This window comes from Phacochoerus africanus, chromosome 6, assembly GCF_016906955.1.
Source record: "Phacochoerus africanus isolate WHEZ1 chromosome 6, ROS_Pafr_v1, whole genome shotgun sequence".
Classification (NCBI taxonomy): Eukaryota; Metazoa; Chordata; class Mammalia; order Artiodactyla; family Suidae; genus Phacochoerus; species Phacochoerus africanus.
In genome coordinates this window covers 90,693,699-90,707,218 of record NC_062549.1, presented here as the reverse complement: position 1 = coordinate 90,707,218, position 13,520 = coordinate 90,693,699, and the positions used below count along the sequence as shown (strand labels likewise).

Below are 13,520 nucleotides of genomic sequence, written 5' to 3'. Positions count from 1 at the left end.
CAAAAAAGCAATGCAGTCTTCAGCTGCTTCTGTTGAATTAAAGTATCCAGAATAAGGATTCAGTTAATTCTGCCCAGTTCATCTCACACCTTCAATCTTGCGTCTCAAGGAAAAATCAGGACATGAGAGGATTCAGAACCAAATCATGAGAAGTGGTTGAAGGAAATGGGAAGTATCCTTAGGAGAAGAGACCGTCGGAGGGATATCATGGCTATGGGAGAATATTTGGTGTGAAGGGCTGTGCTGCCCTGTGAACAAGGGTTTGGACTTGTTCTTTGAGCTCCAACAGGAACAACCAGGACCAGTGAGTTCAAACCACGGAGAAAGAGAATCTACACTGAAGGAAGAACAAATGTCAAAAGGCCTTCTTAAAAGACAGAGAGCAGGGAATACCAGATGTGGCACAGTGGGTTAGGAATCCAACTGCAGGGGTGCAGGTTCGATCCCTGAACAGTGGGTTAAGGACCTGGCACAGCTGTGGCATAAGTCACAGCTGCAGGTCCGATTCAATCTCTGGCCTGGGAACTTCCGTATGCTGTGGGTGTGGCCATTAAAAAATAAAAATAAAAAGGTAGAGGGTGCCCCGTCCCTGGATGTATTCAAGGAAGGTTGGACAAGCACTTTACAGAGATTCTATAGAGAAGATTAAAGCTTTGGATAAGAGGTTGAAAAATTGTCTTTAAGTTTCCAACCGCATTCTTGGGGGAACAAGATGCCTCCTTCTTCCCCATCTATATGTCCTCACTTTCTGTGATGACAGCCAGGGACCCTGCATCATAGTCCTAGCTTTGTTTGTGCTGGGGAGAGACTTTGCATATCTAGGGGATTGGATGCTCTTGGGGCCCAAGGAAAGCCTTGCTTATCATTCCCAAGATAATTGTCTATGATTATATATCATTTTACAGTTTATAAAACATGTAATTTGACCCCCACACAATGAGGTAAGTAGGAAAGGCATCATTAGGAACTTAAGGTTCAGAGAGATTTGCTCCAAGTAGATTTGGAACCAAAACCCAGCTCTTCTGGCTTCTGGTCCAGACCTTTTATTTTCTTTTTTTTAAATTTTTTTTTATTTGTTTGTCTTTTTACATTTTCTAGGGCCGTTCCTACGGCATATGGAGGTTCCCAGGCTAGAAGTCTAATTGGAGCTGTAGCCACCGGCATACGCCAGAGCCACAGCAATGCCAGATCTGAGCTGAGTCTATGACCTACACCACAGCTCACGGCAACACCGGATCCTTAACCCACTGAGCGAGGCCAGGGATCAAACCTGCAACCTCATGGTTCCCAGTCGGATTCGTTAACCACCGAGCCATGATGGGAATTCCTATTTTCTATTTTTTAAAAAATGTTTTTTTGTCCTCACCCATGGCATGTAGAAGTTCCTGGGCCAGGGATTGAACCCACACCACAGCAGTGACCTGAACCACAGCAGTGACGATGCTGAAGCCTTAACCCACTGAGCCACCAGGGAACTCCCAGATCTTTTAAATTGTAGCAACTGCTTCTATGTATCCCAGGTTCATTGTTATGGTCTCAAGCCCTCAGGAGGCACCTCAGTGGTCCCCTGTATAGAGGATCACAGCTGAGACAGAGAAGACAGAGCCTGGAGCTTCTAGAGCGCAGTGTTAAGGCTGCTGATTCACGGGGAACTGGCGATTTTTGGCTGCTTGCTGGACCTCTTTGTTGTGATTGCTGCCTCCAGCTGTATGCCTGCTGTTGCCAGCCTTTGTATCTGCCTCCTCCAGCTGTTATCTGCTGCTCCCAGCTGTTGTGCTACCTCCCACAGCCAGGCAGCTTTGTTCTCCATGGTAGTGAGAGTCAGAAGCACATAAACAATCGGCTGCATTCCACGCCCATAGCTGGTGGGACCCCTGGGAAGGCAGCAGGCCCAAGTTCTTGGAATGGTTTGTTGTGTCCCTACCTGAAGCATACATCTCTTTCCTCTAGAGGGCGCTGTTTCCCCCCAAACAGTCCCAGCTAGATACCAGGACAGTAGCTGAAGAATTCTAAAAACAAAACCAGCCTCGGAGTGGTCAAAAGAGACAGAAACAGAGACAATTGCCTTCTGGCTCATCTAAAAATTAAACTAAAGAGTCTTTTCCTAAAACAAAGGCCAGTCATACCTACAGTGATGTCCAGCATGTTCCCTCAGTAAACATCTCTCCCGCTATTGCTTCATGCCTGCAGATTGCCGAGAGCTTGCTGTCTTTACCTGAGAGTTCATGAGTCTTTGGTTCTCCGGAATGCATGGATTTGTTGGAACCTTTCTTGAGTATAAGACTGCTCTGCAGTAAGGACACCACTCTTGTGACTGAAGCTGATCCCTGGCTCCCCTTGGCTCTGAGCACGGCCTTCAAGGCCCTTCATGATTTGGTCTCTGCCCCCTTGGCTTTGGTGTTGCCACTCCTCTGCATGTAGCCTAGACTCCAGCTCCATAAGATGCCTCACTGTCCCATCCCTTCCACCTCTGGGCCTGCTTTTGCACTGTCCCACTCCGTGTCCACCTCCAGCTTATCTTTCAAAACTCATTCAAGTGTTACTTACCCTCTTTGAAGCCTCTCTGACCCTCAAAGAAATAGCTTCTCTCCCTCCCTGCCCCCAGCATGGGTTTACCAAGCCTGGTTTGCACACATTCCTATTTTCAAACATCATAGTGCTTTGCAATGGTTTGTTTACCATTGTTTGCCATCTGTGAGTTCTCAATTGAAGGCCACAGACTGCGAATGTCACCTGTTTTCCCAGTACCGAGTGCAATTTGCTATGAAAGACGGAGTAAAGGGACGACTACTGAAAGCCCGACTTGGACAGACAGAGGCCTGAGTGAGGGCTGCAGCCTTGGTCTGCCTCACAGAGACCGGGTTTACACAGGCTCTGCACATGCTGCAGATGTTTACAAATTCTTTCTTTCAGAAGTGGGGAGAGGGCAAGCCCCCGAGGCGCCCGTCCCAGCTCCCTTCTGGATCCGTTGTTCCTTTTGCAGGAGGAGGGAGGGGGAGAACATGCCTTGTAAATAGCTGTGGGCACTGGAGCAGACTCTGCCAAATTGTGCGACCAGAAAGGATGGGAGGGATGCTTCAGCTCCCTCCCAGGGTTCAAGCTGTGTGGCTTCGCTGAAAACCCATCAGGTTGCGGGGCAGGTGGGGAGGTGGGGGGGGGGGGGTGTCAGGGAAGCAGCCCTGAGTGAAGAGCTTTATCTGTTCTCTCTGTGGCAAGAGCAGCAAGGAGCTCTGGGTTACGAATCCTAAATGCATCCTTTTCCACATGTGAGTGAGTCCTCTTTCTTCTCCTGCCTCTGCCCCGCTTTCTTTTCCTAAATAGTCAACACTGCCCTCATCCCCTGAGGTACCGCGTTGAAAATCTTGGGATCATCTCAAACTCCCCTCCTCCCTCATGTCAATATTCATCGGATGCCGTGGGCCTTGGATTTGTTACTTGTGTCTCTTCCCCTTCATTTCATTGTCTCCTTCAGGTCCTTGGTATCTCTGGGCTGACTCATCAGCCTCCTACTCAACTCCCATCTCCATTCTGTCTCTGCTCAAATCCTTCCCACACTGCTACTGGATCACTGGTCCTTGGTTACACCTCTGATCTCGCATCAGTGCACATGTATCCATGACTTCACAGAGCACAGTCACAATTTATTCTCGTGGCGCATTCCTATGAGGTATTCAGGTCATAATCCTTATTTTTTGAATGAGAAAACAAGCTCACAGAGATGATGTGACTCAGTACATTGAGGTCTTCAGCTTCCCAAACCTCTCTGCCTCCAAACTCCACATGTCATTATCCTGTAACTTTCAAATCCTTTCTCAGCTCAATCCCTTCTACCTTTGGGTTTAGGTTTGACAAATAATGTGTCCACTAACTACAAAGAGAGGCCAAACTCCATCTGGCACATACAGTGCATAGTTGGCTTCTGTACCTCTTTTCTGGCCTTTCGGTCTTAGTTCCTGCCTTTTCTCTCCCATGGCAAACTTCAGGCAAACCAACTCTTCCCTGCTTCCTGCTGTACCACGCCCTTTCCCTGCCTCTACTTGACTGTTCATGCTCTTCCCCCTTCCTAGCCTCCCCCTTTCTCCCCGTCTCTACATAGCCAAGGTACCTGTCAGAGCCCAGGTCAAATGACTCCTCTTCCATGAAGCCTTCTCTGATTCCCCACAGCCTTAAGTAAGATCCATCTATATCTTTTATGGCCCATCTACTTGGTATAGCATGTGTTCTCTACTACAAAGAAGCTCATTGAAATAGGAATTCAGACATAACATGTTTTGATTAGCCTGGTGTGTGACTAGCACAAGGTATGACACATAGCAGATGCTTAAGAAACAGTCTGTGAGTGAATAAACAAGCAGGAGGGGGCTCCCAAATCACTCCAGCCATAGGGGCCACTCTAAGAGAACTGGGAGCGGACTCCATCCTCCAGGAGGACTAAGAAGGTATGGAAGCCTTTGGCCCGGGTACCAGAGATGGAACTTCAAATTTTGGTCCAGGACCTTGCTCGCTCTGGGGTCTTCTCATTCCTCCTTCTTGTTTATGTCTTTTCTTGATTTGTCTTATGATGTTTCTCTTTTTCCTTGTATCCATGGAAACCGCAATACATATGAACACTAATAGATACGCAAACAAACCAAAGTCCTCCTCTGTAATCATGCTGCCCACCACAGAGGAAGATCTGCAGGGTCTCAGTTGTGTCTTCATGCATTTATACAATAAGCATGTTGCCAGATTCTAAGCAAAGCCCTAGAACTATGGGGGTGAATTAGGTGTAGATTCTGGCTAGAGGACCTTATACTCTAATAAGGGAGGGAACCACAAAACAGAGAAGAAGTGATACGTGCCCTGGGGGAGGGGTCCATGAAGTGCTGGGGGAATGTGCAGAGGGAAAGGTGACATCTAGCTCAGGAGGCAGGGCTGGGAAGGTAACTCTCATGCACTGACTGAGCACCTACTGCTAGGCACTGGCCTCGGTTGTTGGGGATTTTTTTAATGGTAGCTCATATAATTCCCCCAAATAACCCTGTAGGGATGATATTATCCTCATTTGTTACCAGGAAATGTAACCAGTAAGTAACAACCACGAGTTGAGTTTTTTCCCTCCATACCTGACTGTCTTACTCATGGGAGACTTTATAGAGAAAAGTGACTTTGGGACCGAGCCTGAAGGATAGGCAAGATTTGGACCTTTGGAGACTTGGGTTTAGGGGAGGTCAAAGAGAAGGCGTCTCCAGGGAAGGGAGCAGTACAGGCAGAAGGTACAGCATTGAGGAAATCCAGGGCCAACAGGGGAATCCGAGCCAGTCATTTTGGTTGGAGTGTTGGAAGCACATGAAAGACTGGATGGGAGAACTGGGAAAACAGCAATGTGCTCTGATCGCACAAAACCTTCCTGCTTCGCAGCCAGCTTCCTGGGTTTAAAGCTTGGGCGGCTGGAAGGAGGGGCAGTGGCCACGCAGCGTGGGTGTGGAGCAGATGCAGGGGCTGGGCCTCCTCCCCGTGGCGCGCTACATCCCCATCCTTTGACAAGGGCCACTGGGGAGTTTGCTCTCTTGACCACGGAGGACTTCCTCTTCCTGACGCTGGGTTCAGGGAAATGGAAGGAGAGGGAGAGGAACTATCCTTTACTGAATGCCTCCTTTAGACCAGCACTTCACATGTCCTCTTGGCAACAAATCTGGGAAGAGAGTATTTATCTTCACAGTTACCTATGAAACAGGTTCAGAGAGCTCAGGCGGATAAGTAGCAGAGCTGAGATTAGTACCTTGTTCTGGCTGCACTACAAAGTCCTTTCCACCAAGAGCTGCGGGTTAACACGCTTATGAATTTGCTTTCGTGGAGCAGATTCAACACTCAACAAGCAGAGATGACACTCAGAGCATGTGATGGGGCTAGTAGGAGATGGGTGAAGCATTCACCAGCAGGGACGCCCAGGGTGCCTCTGACGGGTCCACGGTGGTGGTTTGTTTGTTTTTTGTTTTTTTTTTTTTTTGTGATTGCTTCACTCCAGGGCTCCTTCTCCTAGGTTTGCAGGGCAGGTCTCTATCCTCCCCGCTTCCTTCCCTAGGGCCCTGCTCCAACTCTCTTCTCATCTCCTCTATCATTGGCAGCGCTGCCCTGCTTGGCCCTCTTGTATTTCATGCTGGCTGTTACTGAAAGCATCTCCCTGATTCTGTCCTCCTTTTCATCTTCCTATTTGTCTTTTCTCTCCCTCCACTTCTGTCTGATTCATCCCTGCTTCTCCTCAGGGTTTCTTCAGCCTCCGGTATCACATCCCAGAGATCTGACTTTGGAAGATGGTGGAATGGAGAAGAATTATCCATCAAATCACAGCTTCAACTTTTAAATCCTGTATCACACTGTATCCCCACCATACCCCCAAGGCCCAGGTGCCCACATTAGAAGGGGCATTCTAAGCCCTACAACCTCCTACTCTCCCTGCTTCTTCCTCCAGGAAAGGGCTTCTTGATTTAGGGGTTTGGAAATGAGATCAGAAAGGGAGGCCGTTCCTAGGAAGATCAGAGATGTTCTCATGATAGCTGTGAACAAATCCAATTATTTTAGGCTGGAAGGCACCAGCATACCTGAAGCAATCCCTTCAGGGTAGAGATAAAAGAATGGGCGGATAGAAATAGGAAGTCTAGTACCAGCTCAAACTCTGTCCCAGGAACTGCTGGCCATGTTTAGGTACCACATGCTAGGAGAACCCTGTGCACAAACAGAGCGGTTGTGAGCATGATCAGCCTCAGAGCCTGAGGCCAGGCTGGTTTCTCAGCCCACCCTCATGTTAGGCAGCTGAGCTAGATATATGTCTGAGCCTAGCGTCCTGGAGATGGAGTGAGGGTATCAGACACGAGGATGTTTTAAGACCCTATGGGAACCAGAGGCAGCATCACCTGGTGGAAAGTAGGCTGGACTGGGAAGCAAGAGACAGGTACCAGCGTCAACTCTGCCTCTGATTAACAGCGACCTTGAGGAATTGTCTAAACCTCTTCAGCCATTATTTCCTTAATGGTGGGGAAAGGGTGTCCCATCAGCTCCACCTTTCTCAAGCTAATGTGCCGGGAGGCTCTCAAAGCCTTAAGATCAAATTCGATGTATTTTCTTTCTTTCTTTTTTTTTTTTTTCCGATGTATTTTCTTGAGATAGCAATTTTACTCAAAGACTCTGAGGTAAAAAATTTATTTTAATATTAAGCAAATGATGTGTGATGGAGTAGAATGAAAAAGTTACTTACGTTAAAAGACAAAACAGATTTCAGGGATACCCAGTGTGCAGGAGCTTATGGCTCATCCCTGTATCCCCTGCAGTAAAATTCCCTCTGCTTTTCAGGATGTGTTGCTGTGCCAGTTTGGGACGCACTGAGTTCAAGGAGTATCAAGGTCATGTCCTACTTTAAAACTGCACGTCCAGGAGTTCCCATCGTGGCTCAGTGGCTAATGAACCCAACTAGTATCCATGAGGACTGCGGGTTCCATCCCTGGCCTTGCTCAGTGGGTTAAGGATCCCGTGTTGCTGTGAGCTGTGGTGTAGGTCACAGACACAGCTCAGATCCTGCATTGCTATGGCTATGGTGCAGACTGGCAGCTGGAGCTCCAATTCTACCCCTCACCTGGGAACCTCCATATGCTGCGGGTGTGGCCCTAAAAAGGCAAAAAATAAAAATAAAACTCAACATCCAGCCTGAGTCCCTCCCAATTCAGATGGGTCCCATCCCTCCCACTGGCCTCGATGGAGAGCAAAAACAGCTCCTCAGCCTCCTCTCACCAGCATATTATCTCTGTTTTGGATACCAACTCCAACTTGAATAGCGACCTTGGAGGCCTCTAAAAGATCAGCTGCACTGGAGCCTGAAAAGAAGCATTTCTGGGCTTCCAAGTGTTCTTAATGAGAGTGTGGGGGGAGACGGGCGTCAAGGAAGGCCTGGAAGAAAAGCACTGCGGGATTATGTAACCCCAAGGTTGGGAGAAGAATGGAGTTGGGTTTGGGGTTCTTTTTAAACTTCATGTCTTTGTTCATTAATCTCCCTCCTGTCCTGCCCCAAAGAAAATAAATAGAAATGGAGCCAGATGCACACAAATCTTGAGGTGGGGGAAAAAAAGAGCCGTGTGTGTATCCACGGCCGGCCTTGCCAGCTGAGTCACTGTTGCCTCGGTCCCCCACCCTCCAGCCTCCTTCCCTTTCCCTCCCATCCTCTAGCCTCAGCCTGACACATGGCCCTGGCCCAAGGAAGAATAGGCTTTTCTTCCCTTGTGTCAACGTTTGGAAAGTTCTCATCGTCTGATCAAAAGAAAGGATAAAAGCCTTCAAAGCATTTCCTGGGAGCCTGTGACCTCCGTCTGGCCCTTCTGACCCCATGTGTGTTTTCCGGTCAAGAGAGGGAGGAACACAAAGATGGGGCCAGGTCAGATGTTCTCCTCTGTCCAGACACCACCCCTGCCTGTCAGTGTGGGCCGATCAGAACCACTGCCCCTTCCTCAGCCCCAATCCCCAGGCAGCACCTGCTGTCCCCTGCATAAGGCAACAGTGTTCCTGCAGAGAAGTGCCCAGGGCAAGGTACCTCGGGGACCACCCCCCACCCCAGGGTGGAGAGGGAGGATGACTTCCTGGCACACACAGCATATGGGGGACCACCTCTTTGATGCACCTGCCTCCCCACCCTCCACCGCACTCCCAGCACACTCCCTCTCTGAGTCACCACCCGGCCACAGTGTCTGGATCTACCCATTGTGTGGGGCCGCAAGGCTGCACATCCTGGTCCTGTGTGAGGAGCTTGGCACTGTGCAGAGTTCAGCTGAGGACAGATGATGCACCACTGCCTCCTCAGTCCCAGCTCCAGCAATCCCCAGAGCCTCGTGGCCTGGCCCCTTCTGGGTCCTCATCTCAGAAGAACATCTCCTTGGAGATGTTAACCCATCCCTCCTCGCCTCAGCTGAAGAGCCAGAAAAAAATCAGTCCAGGTACTAAGCTATAGCTGGAAGCAATGGCATTCATACAAATAACTTCTGTTGTCATTGTTATTCTATTGTTATCCGTAAGACCTGAGATATCAAATAGGTTCCCAAGGACACTGGGAGAGATTTCAGAGGGGCTGGGCTGGCGATGACCAAGGGGTCTGTTCAAGACCTGGTCCTCATGTGGCAGCCTGCCCTGACTAATCAGTTCCATGTGGCCTGGGCTCCTAAAATGCTCCCCAGGGGGAGACCCCAACAGATCCCCAAAGATGTTGGTTGAGGGCATGGCCCGAGTTTAGAGATTAGAGATATTCTTCCAGATAGATCCCCCTCGGGGGCATTCACCCCCACGCCCAGCTGCACTCACAGGAGAGGGTGCTGGCTAGACTACAAGGCTGGAGGGAAGTGGAGGAGATGAGGGAACCCCTGCAACTTCAAGCTTCCCCAGGTGAAGAGGACCTCCCCACCACCAGGGGGCAGGGCTCCCCAGCCCCATGGGAACACCCTTGCTTCCACAGCTTGCTTTTTCCCACCCTCCCAGGCCCTACCCCCACCCCAGCCCACTTCTTTTACTGTATGGTTGAACTGTGTGAAATTACCAAGAAAAAAAAAAGGGGGGGGGGGGCCTGTAAGTAATATCAAGTGGTTCTATCTACTAATATTTAACAATAAAAAGAGCATCAGCCCCCCTCAGACTGTGAAGCTCTGCATTCTACAAAGCTCATTAGAAGCAATTCTGCTTGACCTGCACAGCCATGCCGGGCAGCAGTTAGAGCTGCGAGAAGCTCTCTCCAAGGTCACAGCTGACCTCCCAGTCATCACATCCAAGGGTGTTTTCTCAGTCCTTGACCCCAGCAGGCTCTTTGCATCATGTGAGGCTGATGACCAGCCTGGCCGTTCTGGACACACTCTCCTTTGGCTCTTATTGCCGCATGGTGAGGACCTGCTGATTTTGGAGACCTTGATCAGCTCTTCAGTGGCCCTGCCTCTTCTAGGCTTGGGATTTGGGGCAAATCACTTAAACTCTTTGAGTTTCCTTTCCCTTTATTTGGTGGGGGGGCGGGGGAGCCTAATCCTGGGAGTTCCCATAGTGGCTCAGCAGCAATGAATCCAACTATTATCCATGAGGATGTGGGTTCAATCCCTGGCCTCGCTCCGTGGGTGAAGGATCCAGGGTTGCTGTGAGCTGCAGTGTAGATCTGTCATGGCTCGAAACTGGTGTTGCTGTGGCTATGGTGTAGGCTGGTAGATGTAGCTCCAATTCAACCCCTATCCTGGGAGCTTCCATATGCCGCAGGTGCAGACCTTAAAAAAAAAAACAAAAAAACCCGAAAAACCTCATCCTACTACCTACCTCACCAGGGTGTGGGGAGAATTAGATGAGCGCACACCCTTAAGAGCACTTCTGGGTCAGCACTGTGGACTTTCCCGGTCACTCTCTGACTGGGTCCCCCAGGCTCTCTCCTCCTGCCCCTTTACTTTGGGTCCATCTCTCTTGCTGTGGGTCTCTCACCGGCCCTGAATTATTGCTGTTTCTTAGGGGTCCCGCCTTGGCCTTCATCTCTAACCATTCCACTCTCCCTTCCTCGGCTGTCTCAGCCACTCCCATGAGCCCCCCTCAGCTCTGCCCTGTGTGTCCAACGCTGACAGGCTCCCTCTAACTGGAGGTTCCAGTTTTAACACGTTAAGACCCCGTTCTGGAGTTCCCATCGTGGTGAAGCAGAAACGAATCCAACTAGGCACCATGAGGTTGCAGGTTCAATCCCTGGCCTTGCTCAGTGGGTTAAGGATCTGGCATTGCTGTGAGCTGTGGTGTAGGTTGCAGATGTGGCTCAGATTTGGCGTTGCTGTGGCTGTGACATAGGCTGGAGGATATAGCTCCGATTAGACCCTTAGCCTGGGAACCTCCATATGCCATTGGTGAGGCCCTAAAAAAAGACCCCTTCTCTCTCCTTAAAAGGGTGTCTCTTCTGTGCTTCCCTGCCTGTTCACAAAATCACTGTCCATTCAGCACCCAAGCTGGAAACCTTAACATTGCCCCGGGTTTCTTTCCTGCCCCTCATCCAGCAGGTCACTGGGGTCTTATCAATTCTACTTCTGTGAGCTTCTCTCCATCTCCTTTGAGGCTGCCCTAGTTCTCTTCCACCTGAAATGCTGCAATGATCTCCTGGTTCCCCCCCTCCAACCCCTCAGCTGCCACAGTGCCTTTCAACGACACAATTATATCTCATCACTCTGCCTTTCAATCCTTCAGTGGGTACCACAGCTTCTGTAATAAAACCCAAACTTCCAGGCCTAGATTCAGAACTCTTCACCATCTGATGCACACTGATTTTCATAGCCTCTCCTTTTGGTACTTTTCCCTAGGTACCCTAGCTTCTAGCCATATAGAACTGCCGTTGGCTCTTCAGATGTGCCCTGCACTCCACTTGCATATGTCCCCATGCTTTTGCCCAAGCAGGTCCCTCTGCCTGGAATGCCCTCTGGGATATTTGCTCTCCCTCTGCGTTCCTGGGACATTTTGCCGCATCATCCATAGAGCACTCCTCTGTCCTCGAGAGATTGTGAGCTCTTGGAAGGCAGAGACTATATCTTAGTTACCTTTTTAAGCTGGTGGCCATTGAAATTAACCAACTGTTTAGTATAGAGGAACAACTTAGATGTGAAATCCCTGGTCTGATCCCGGGCTAGAGTCACCAACCATACTATACTCGGGCCGTCACTTACCACCCCCCCCCACCCAGAACAGATATCACTAATTCATCACAGTACTTTTTTTCTCACTGAGCCTCAGAAGCTTTCTCAACATGGTTTTATGGAGAGCCATTTCCAACCCAACGTGGTTAGCCTTACCAATGAAACCTATTTGTTACCCAGACAGGACTGGGTCACAGCCACAGGTCCCCATCTATTCTTCTTTCCCACTATTTGCCATCCTGGTCTGCGCCACGTACCCACTCTGGGAACTTCAGTCAGTCTCTTCATCTCTCTAGGGCTCCGTTTCCTCACCTAAGGAGGCAATAACACCTTCCATTGTGTGGTTGGGATTATGTGACATATAGTACGTGAGATCCGCAGGGCCCTTATGCCCATGTAAGATTATTATTAGCCTACTTTGCAGGTGAAAGAAAAACATCTACTGAATTAGAGAAATGAAGGCTCTCAGAGAGGTAAAATAACTTGCTTGGTGTTTCCAAGTCTCGAGGACCTTTACTCAGCCCACTCCAGTGGCTTGACGATGCTCAAGCATTATTCCTCCTTCCTCCAGGGTGATAGTGATGCACGGGGTAGGACTTAACTACAGTCCTGGTATTGGAAGAGGCTTCCAACCCACCTCCTTCATCCTACTTCCCTGCAATTCCCAAGATAAGTCTCCCTTCAAAACCTGTTCAACCTGCCAAGAGGTAGAAAAGGTGTTCAATGAGGGATGCCACACAGGACCCAGTTCCTCCAGCATGCCCTTTGGCCCCCAGCCCTTCTGTTTCCCCCAGTCTCGGGGGCTCCAGGCACCCACTTAAAGCCCAGGATAAGAGAGAAAGCATGGAGCCATTTGGGACCGCCGCTCTGGGGAGAGAGGGCACTGGAGTTCAGTTAGCTCCTTAGGTCTCCCCCGAAATTGCTTCCCTCTCATGGGGGCAAGAGAAAGTACAAGGCTCTATATAAAATCTATAAAATCAGAGTTCTCGTTGTGGCTCAGCGGTCAATGAACCCAACTAGGAACCATGAGGTTGCGGGTTCAATCCCTTACCTCTCTCAGTGGGTTAAGGATCCAGTGTTGCCATGAGCTGTGGTGTAGATTGCAGACTCAGCTCAGACGCCATGTTGCTGTGGCTGTGGCTTAGGTGGGCAGCTGCAGCTCTGATTCTACCCCTAGCCTGGGAACCTCCATATGCTGCAGATGCAGCCCTAAAAAGCAAAAAAAAAAAAAAATCTATAAAATCTATAGGGACTGCAACCTGTGGCCGGCCGGGGGTGTGCTTTGGATTGGAGAGAAACGGGAACTGGGCACCTTCCTAGCGTGCATCCCGCAAGAAGTTGCTAAGAAGGGTATGGAGACCCCTTGCTATTGGCCAGGGGATGAGTGAGGCCTTGAAGCTACCCCCATCAAGTGTGGAGTGCCTCTGGAAATAAGGCATGGATGTTTGGGTCCTCCAGGCTGAGCAGGCATAGAAGGACGATAATGGCTTGGTTACCCAAGGTGTCAAGGTGAAAGGGGTTGTTCATTCCACCTACTGATAGAGCCTTAAGAGAATAAATCCCTAAGCAAAGGTAAATTTTTTTTTTTTTTTTTTTTTTTAATGTTTAAAAGTCCAGGATGGCCGGGGCCAAGAGATAAGGCTTTGGGGGTAGAGGCCAGTGAGCTACCGAGCTGTCATCAGATCTGCCACCAGAATCTGAGAAACCAGACAGGGGCCAGGCTAATGGGACCAGCTCCTTAGGGCCTGGGACTGGTGGGGCTCCCTGCCTGAGAGAAGGACTATCTCCCAGCTGAAACTCCCTTCTCTATACCCATTCCTGTCTATGATCTTAGAAGTTGTGTGATGGTGATGAGGGAGGCCCTGGGCCCAG

At 49.7% G+C, this 13,520-nt stretch overlaps 1 protein-coding gene and 1 pseudogene across 1 annotated transcript in view; one reads left to right on the top strand and one right to left on the bottom strand.

Annotated features, from left to right (window-relative positions):
- KCNJ10 (potassium inwardly rectifying channel subfamily J member 10) overlaps window positions 1–13,520 on the bottom strand; it is a 35,440-nt gene that overhangs the window by 8,019 nt on the left and 13,901 nt on the right. The gene's annotated exons all lie outside the window — the stretch shown is intronic.
- LOC125128701 (mth938 domain-containing protein-like) lies at window positions 9,833–13,187 on the top strand (annotated as a pseudogene).